The 7,290-nt window shown below is 34.2% G+C and overlaps 1 long non-coding RNA gene across 1 annotated transcript; it reads left to right on the top strand.

Annotated features, from left to right (window-relative positions):
- The first annotated feature begins 71 nt into the window (after positions 1-71).
- On the top strand, positions 72-6,799 carry LOC139499871 (uncharacterized). Its single transcript, XR_011658250.1, has 3 exons — positions 72-186; positions 4,702-4,809; positions 5,266-6,799. It is a non-coding gene; the product is annotated as an uncharacterized lncRNA (long non-coding RNA).
- Positions 6,800-7,290: the final 491 nt, after the last annotated feature.

Here is a 7,290-nt window from a genome sequence, read left to right as displayed (position 1 = left end):
TGATTGGATTATTGTTTTCCTGGTAACCTGTCTTATGGTTGAGACAAGGTCTCAGTCATTTTCTTTTCGATTTATTTCCAGCTTTTTCTTTGTTATGGATCGAAAACTCGTAGTTATATCTGCGCATGGTCAATTAAATCAAAACATCCGGTTTGATTAGCCCACATTGAGCTCCACATTTTATAGGCATGTATGGTTGTCTAGTTAACTGTTTAGGTTCAAATAATTATTACAAAGTCCCTGACGGGATATCTTGTCCAATTTAAAAGTTTACCGGAATGTTTTTTCATTGAAAATGTTCTTGAATTTACAACACCATCAAAAATGAACTAAGCACCAGAGGAGGAAGCACCTGTCTTAAGGTCTAACATCCAGGGCTGGGGTGCAATATCATTAAAAAAGTTCATATCAGCACCACCAAAAAAAACCTCACCATTACAGATGATAGCTTTAATTCCACCACAATGTCCAATAAACAGGAAGATGGGTCTACAAAACTCTTTTGGGGTCTAAGTTGATTTGTAGGGCCCATTAACCTGCAAACACTTTTATCCAATCCTAAGTATAAAGGTCTACTATGGTACATGTATATTTCGTTAAAAAAAGTTAACAAGCACCACCAAAAATAATGTAACTTCGCTCCTGTTAGTCCAACCAATGGATATAGTTGACTGAAACACTCTTTGGAGTTGTAAGTTGGTTAGTTATGCTCATTAGTCCACAGGCACATATGGTCCAATCTACACAAGTCATGGGGTCTGTTGGTGTATATATCATTTAAGAAAAATATAAGCACCACAGAAAAAAACTTAGCACCACAGGAGGTAGCTTCCCTCTGATTAGTCCAACTGACGTGAATAGGGGTCTAAAGCACTCTATTCGGGTCTAAGATTGTTTGTTAAGCTCATTAGTCCAAAGGCACATATGGTCCAATATACACAAGTCCTGGGGTCTGTTGGTGTATATATCATTTAAGAAAAATATAAGTACCACAGCACAAAAACTTAGCACCACGTGAGGTAGCTTCCCTCTGATTAGTCCAACTGACGTGTATACGGGTCTAAAGCACTCTATTGGGGTCTAAGATGGTTTGTTAAGCTCATTAGTCCAAAGGCACATATGGTCCAATCTACACAAGTCCTGGGGTCTGTTGGTGTATATATCATTTAAGAAAAATATAAGCACCACAGAAAAAAACTTAGCACCACAGGAGGTAGCTTCCCTCTGATTAGTCCAACTGACGTGTATAGGGATGACCCTGGTCTAAAGCACTCTATTGGGGTCTAAGATTGTTTGTTAAGCTCATTAGTCCAAAGGCACATATGGTCCAATATACACAAGTCCTGGGGTCTGTTGGTGTATATATCATTTAAGAAAAATATATGCACCACAGAACAAAAACTTAGCACCACGGGAGGTAGCTTCCCCCAATTGATCCAACTGATGTGAATAAGGGTCTAAAGCACTCTATTGGGGTCTAAGATGGTTTGTTAAGCTCATTAGCTAACAGGCCATATGGTCCAATCTACACAAGTCCTGGGGTCTTTTGGTGTATATATCATATTAAGAAAAATATAAGCACAACAGAAAAAAAACTTACCACCACAGGAGGTAGCTTCCCTCCAATTGGTCCAACTGACGTGTTAAGGGGTCTAAAGCACTCTTTTGGGGTCTAAGAATACTTAGATGGTTTGTTAAGCTCATTAGTCCAAAGGCACATATGGTCAAATATACACAAGTCCTGGGGTCTTTTGGTGTATACATGTATATCATTTAAGAAAAATATAAGCACCACAGAAAAAAAATTAGCAGCACGGGAGTTAGCCTTCCTCCAATTGGTCCAACTGACTTGTATAGGGGTCTAAAGTACTCTATTGGGGTCTAAGTTGGTTTGTTAAGCTCATTAGTCTACAGGCACATATGGGCCGATCTACACAAGTCCTGGGGTCTTTTGGTGTATACATGTATATCATTTAATAAAAATATAAGCACCACAGGAAAAAAACTTAGCACCACGGGAGGTAGCTTCCTTCCAATTGGTCCAACTGACGTGTATAGGGGTCTAAAGCACTCTATTGGGGTCTAAGATGGTTTGTTACGCTCATTATTCCACAGGCACATATGGTCCAATCTACACAAGTCCTGGGGTCTTTTGGTGTATATATCATTTGAGAAAAATATAAGCACCACAGAACAAAAACTTAGCACCACAAGAGGTAGCTTCCCTCCAATTGGTCCAACTGACGTGTATAGGGTCTAAAGCACTCAATTGGGGTCTCAGACGGTTTGTTATGCTAATTAGTCCAAAGGCACAAATGGTCCAATCTACACAAGTCCGGGGGTCTGTTGGTGTATATATCATTTAAGAAAAATATAAACACCACAGAACAAAAACTTAGCACCACGGGAGGTAGTTTCCCCTCCAATTGGTCCAACTGACGTGAATAGGGGTCTAAAGCACTCTATTGGGGTCTAAGATGGTTTGTTAAGCTCATTAGCCCATAGGCAATATGGTCCAATCTACACAAGTCCTGGGGTATTTTGGTGTATATATCATTTAAGAAAAATATAAGCACCACAGAATTTTTTTTTAGCACCACAGGGGATTAGCTTCCCTCCCATTGGTCCAACCGACTTGTATAGGGGTCTTAATCACTCTATGGGGGTCTAAGTTGGTTTGTTAAGCTCATTAGTCCACAGGCAATATGGTCCAATCTACACAAGTCCTGGGGTCTTTTGGTGTATATATCATTTAAGAAAAATATAAGCACCACAGAAATTTTTTTAGCACCACAGGGGATTAGCTTCCCTCCCATTGGTCCAACCGATTTGTATAGGGGTCTTAATCACTCTATGGGGGTCTAAGTTGGTTTGTTAAGCTCATTAGTCCACAGGCACATATGGTCCAATCTACACAAGTCCTGGGGTCTTTTTGTGTATATATCATTTAAGAAAAATATAAGCACCACCAAAAATGGACTTAGCACCACGGGAGGTGGTTTCACACCAATTGGTCTAACAAACATGTAAAAGGATCTATAATGCTCTTTGGTGTTCTAAGTTGGTTTGTAATGCTCATTGGTTCAAAAGCAACTGTGGTCCAATATGCATTAGTCCAGGGTTTCAGGATATATATAAAACTAAAGAAAAATATAAGCACCACCAAAAAGAGACTTAGCATCACAGTAGTTAGCTTCCCTTCCTTTGGTCCAACAGATGGGTATAGGGGTCAAAATACTCTTTGGGGTTGTAAGTTGGTTTGTATGGCTCATTGGTCCAAAGACAACTTTGATCCACTCTTCAAGTCAAGAGGTCTTTTATATTATATTTTATTTGATAAAAATATAAGCACCACCAAAAACAAACTTTGCATCTCAAGAGGTAGCATCCCTCCCAATGGTCCAAAGGATGGGTAGTGGGTCTAAAATAGTCTTTGGGGTTCTTAGTTGGTTTGTAAGGCCTGTCTAAAATCAACTGTGGTCCAATCTACATTAGGCTAGGGGTCTCTGGGTATATTTCACTGAAGAAAAATATAAGCACCACCAAAAAGAAATGTAGCACCACAGGAGGTTACTTCCCTCCATTTGGTCCAACAGATGGGTATAGGGGTCTAAATACTCTTAGGGGTACTAAGCTGGTTTGTAGGCTCATTGGTCAACAGGCAACTTTGGTCTAATCTTTAAGTTAAGGGTTCTCATAGGGTGTATTTCATTAAAGAAAAATATAAGCACCAAGAAAAACAAACTAAGCACCATGGGAGGTAGCTTTCTGCTCGTTGGCCCAACAGACAGATTTAGGGGTCTAACATATTCTTTGGGTCTAAGATGATTTGAAAAGCTCATGTGGTTCAATCTTCTAGTCCAGAGGTCTGTTGTAGTATATTTCATTTAAGAAATATAAGCACCATCAGGCACAAACTAAGCACCATGGGAGGTAGCTTTCCTCTCAGTGGTCCATCAGATGGGTTTAGGGGTCTAACCCACTCTTTTGGGTCTAAGATGATTTGAAAAGCACATGTGGGGCAATCTTCTAGTCCAGAAGTCTGTTGTGGTATATTTCATTAAAAAAATATAATAAGCACCACCAAAAATGAACTTAGCAACACAGATAAGTGCTTCCACTGCCTTGATCCAATAAACAGGTATAGGGATGTAGAAAACACTTTGAGAGGTCTATGTTGATTTATATGGCCCAATGTCTGTGTCCAATCTACAAGTCCAGGAGTTTTAGGATATATTTCATTAAAGAAAAACTTGATTTTGTTTTACAGGGCCATTTGGTCTACATGTATGCACAAAATGTTACTGACCGGTCTGTATCCTTACAGCTGTGTAAATGCAAACAAATATTGTGAGGAGATTTTAAAGCCAGAAAAATTGTATTTCTTATGATAATTCTCCATTGCTCTCCCTGTCTTCAAGGCAAAAATCCTCTAAAGGAGCACATGAAATAGTATGAAATAAGCACCTTAAAACATGAAGTAACTTTGTAAAAAAGAAGAAAAAACAAATATGATATTCAGCAATGATAACAGGCTGCTGACTTAGAACAGTCACATATAGAAAAACATAAATAACATGACATGTTCATTATGGTGTGATAATTAAAGTCATATGCTAAATTATTGATTCTCAATTGTACATCATTTTCATGAAATTATGTGTCTAACTATATATCTAAATCTTGTTTTTCTTTCCACAGATTATCCAAATTGACGTCAAAAGTGTTCAGATATCAGATGTACTACAGCTAAAGAATGAAATTAATTGTGGTCATTTCACAGCTTTTGCCTACAGTCAGCTTTTTATGGTAGGATAATATGCACGTCTTAAGTATTAATAGTGTATACAAATGTAAAATAAATCAATGTATACACACCTTTTATCAATTAATAATTTGTTCATTCATTTTCACAAATTTTGATAAATTACATTGCACATAATCTAAATAAATTATCACATATTAAAGTAAACAATAAGTATATCCAATTGGACAAATAAAAGTTTCAAGTAGACAATTATTCTTTAATATTACAAAAGTGGCAGATGACCTGTAGTTGTTAATTTTTGTATCATTTGGTCTCTTGTAAAGACTTGTCTCATAGGCAAATACATGTACAATCTGTTAGGGAGCTGATTTTACTGATTCAGACAATTTATTTCATTCTATTTTGATTGATTATGTAGCACTAAACAATTGTCACAAGCAAACATGTATTTGAATTTCAAGTTATTATTTAAATAAATTGAGTCTTTATTATTTCAGTGAATTAAAAAATGAAGAGAAATCAACTTATTAATACCCAAGCTGACCAACTGTCAAGAAAGAGAAGACAAGGCAACTCCCTCTGAAGGAAATTAAAAGAAAAGATTTAATCATTACAACAATAGATGTGAAAATGTTATTTTTTCAATCTAAAACACACATAACAAAAAATACACTTAAGAAATACTGTTCAAGATTGATTCTTAAAATATCAGTATTACTTTTTTTATATACTTGAAGATGTATTGTAAAAGTAAATTTGTTAGATTAAAGTTTTTCAAGGCTTGAATTATCTCCCCTTATTAATCTCCAAAAAACTTTATGCAAGACTATTTGTTTTCCAACTCCTAGAAATTCTAAATGTTTAAAGTTGAAAACATGTGTCAAAATTTGTTTCTTCTTTGTTTACGGTTTTATGATTGGAGTTCAACCTTTAATCTCAAGAACAAATAAAGGAAATCTACTGTGCACAAAAGTCTTCCTCTTTTTTTTATGAATTGTAAAGATAATTTTTGAAGACGGACAATTTAACACTGTATTAGAGAAATTTAGTTTGCAGAAATTCAAGATACATTTTGTAAAACCAAACGGGAATATGACTTTTTTACTTAAATTAGTTCTTATTTAAGAATCAAATGACTAAGGGAGATAACTCTACTTCTAAATTATTTATCTGAAATAATAAATTAAAGTGGCTCATTTTAGTATTATCACTGACTGATAGATTTGTCCCTTTATAGAGATTAATGTTCCTAACAATTGATGCTAACTTATACTTGCTGAAGCAAATTATCCCTTAATTTTAGATTTTTACTTTTTAATTAAATATATGTTGTTTTCAGGAGTTGTGTCCCTTTAATATTTTTTTATTTAGCAGAATATGTTTAATATATATGTAATCAAGGCGGTATTTTATGCTGATTACATTATCTTTATTTATATTCAAGGTTGTCAAACAATCCTGTAGTTGTAGTATTTTTGAATTAAGAGATGATCTGTATAAATATGTATTAAAATTAATTGTTTCTTTTGCACGCCCCCTCAATTACATAGTAATGGCTTATTTTTTTATACCAACCTTAATGGTGAAAGTATTCAGAATTTGATGAATTCTGAAATTCTGCATTTTAGATCTGTGGTAATAAATAAGTTATTTGAATTCGAAACATCATTTAAGTTGACATGTTACATTTTCAAACATTTACAAATGAACACACATTTTTATTTTATTTGAAAAGATAATAAATTGGAAAACTTATTACATTTTAAATTAATGTATCTCCTACCTACTGATACTTCTAAGAATTCTGTATGCAAATAAAAATGTTCATAGGTATTAAATTTATAGAAAGTCAAACTTGAAAAGAAACTGGGGTTGATGTGCATAATTTATGTTTAATTTGAAATTGTAACAAATTATAAACTTTTATTTGATTGTACATTGTGCTAAATGTTGATTGAAGTTCATCTGTATAGATGAAACTTATGTTTTGAATATTCATTGATTAATAAACTTAATAAGAGTATAATGCAATACCTGTCTTTGTATTTTTTATGAATTAATTCAGAGCTACCACAATTTATATCACAAAAAAAACATTTGTCTTTTTTTTTTAAGTTTCTCCATGTCCATTAAATTATTAAACCTGTTAAACTAAGCATGAACATTTTCTTGATTACTGAATGATCAAATCAATAGAATATAAATCATATGTCCCAGAATGCAAGAAATAGGGATGCTGGTCTCAACTTTTTTCATTTCAGAAGGTAGAAGAGTTTGATAAATTATATTTAGATGTCTGGCTTGTGTCTGGTGTCATTGATCTCAGTGTTTTTATCACCTGATTTTGTCAGTTATCATGAGTAAAAGGACAATTATATTTGGTATTCATCTTCTTTTTAATTATTGATTAGTAAGATACTATAGTAATTATGTGTTGAGTATGAAATGATGATAAGATCTACTAGTATGTTTCGGTTTGGCAGGACTCATCTGACTTTTATTTGAATTTTATGATTTCAAAC

The sequence above is a fragment of the Mytilus edulis genome, chromosome 13 (assembly GCF_963676685.1).
Source record: "Mytilus edulis chromosome 13, xbMytEdul2.2, whole genome shotgun sequence".
NCBI classification, from domain to species: domain Eukaryota; kingdom Metazoa; phylum Mollusca; class Bivalvia; order Mytilida; family Mytilidae; genus Mytilus; species Mytilus edulis.
This window is presented reverse-complemented; position numbering and strand designations above follow the sequence as displayed.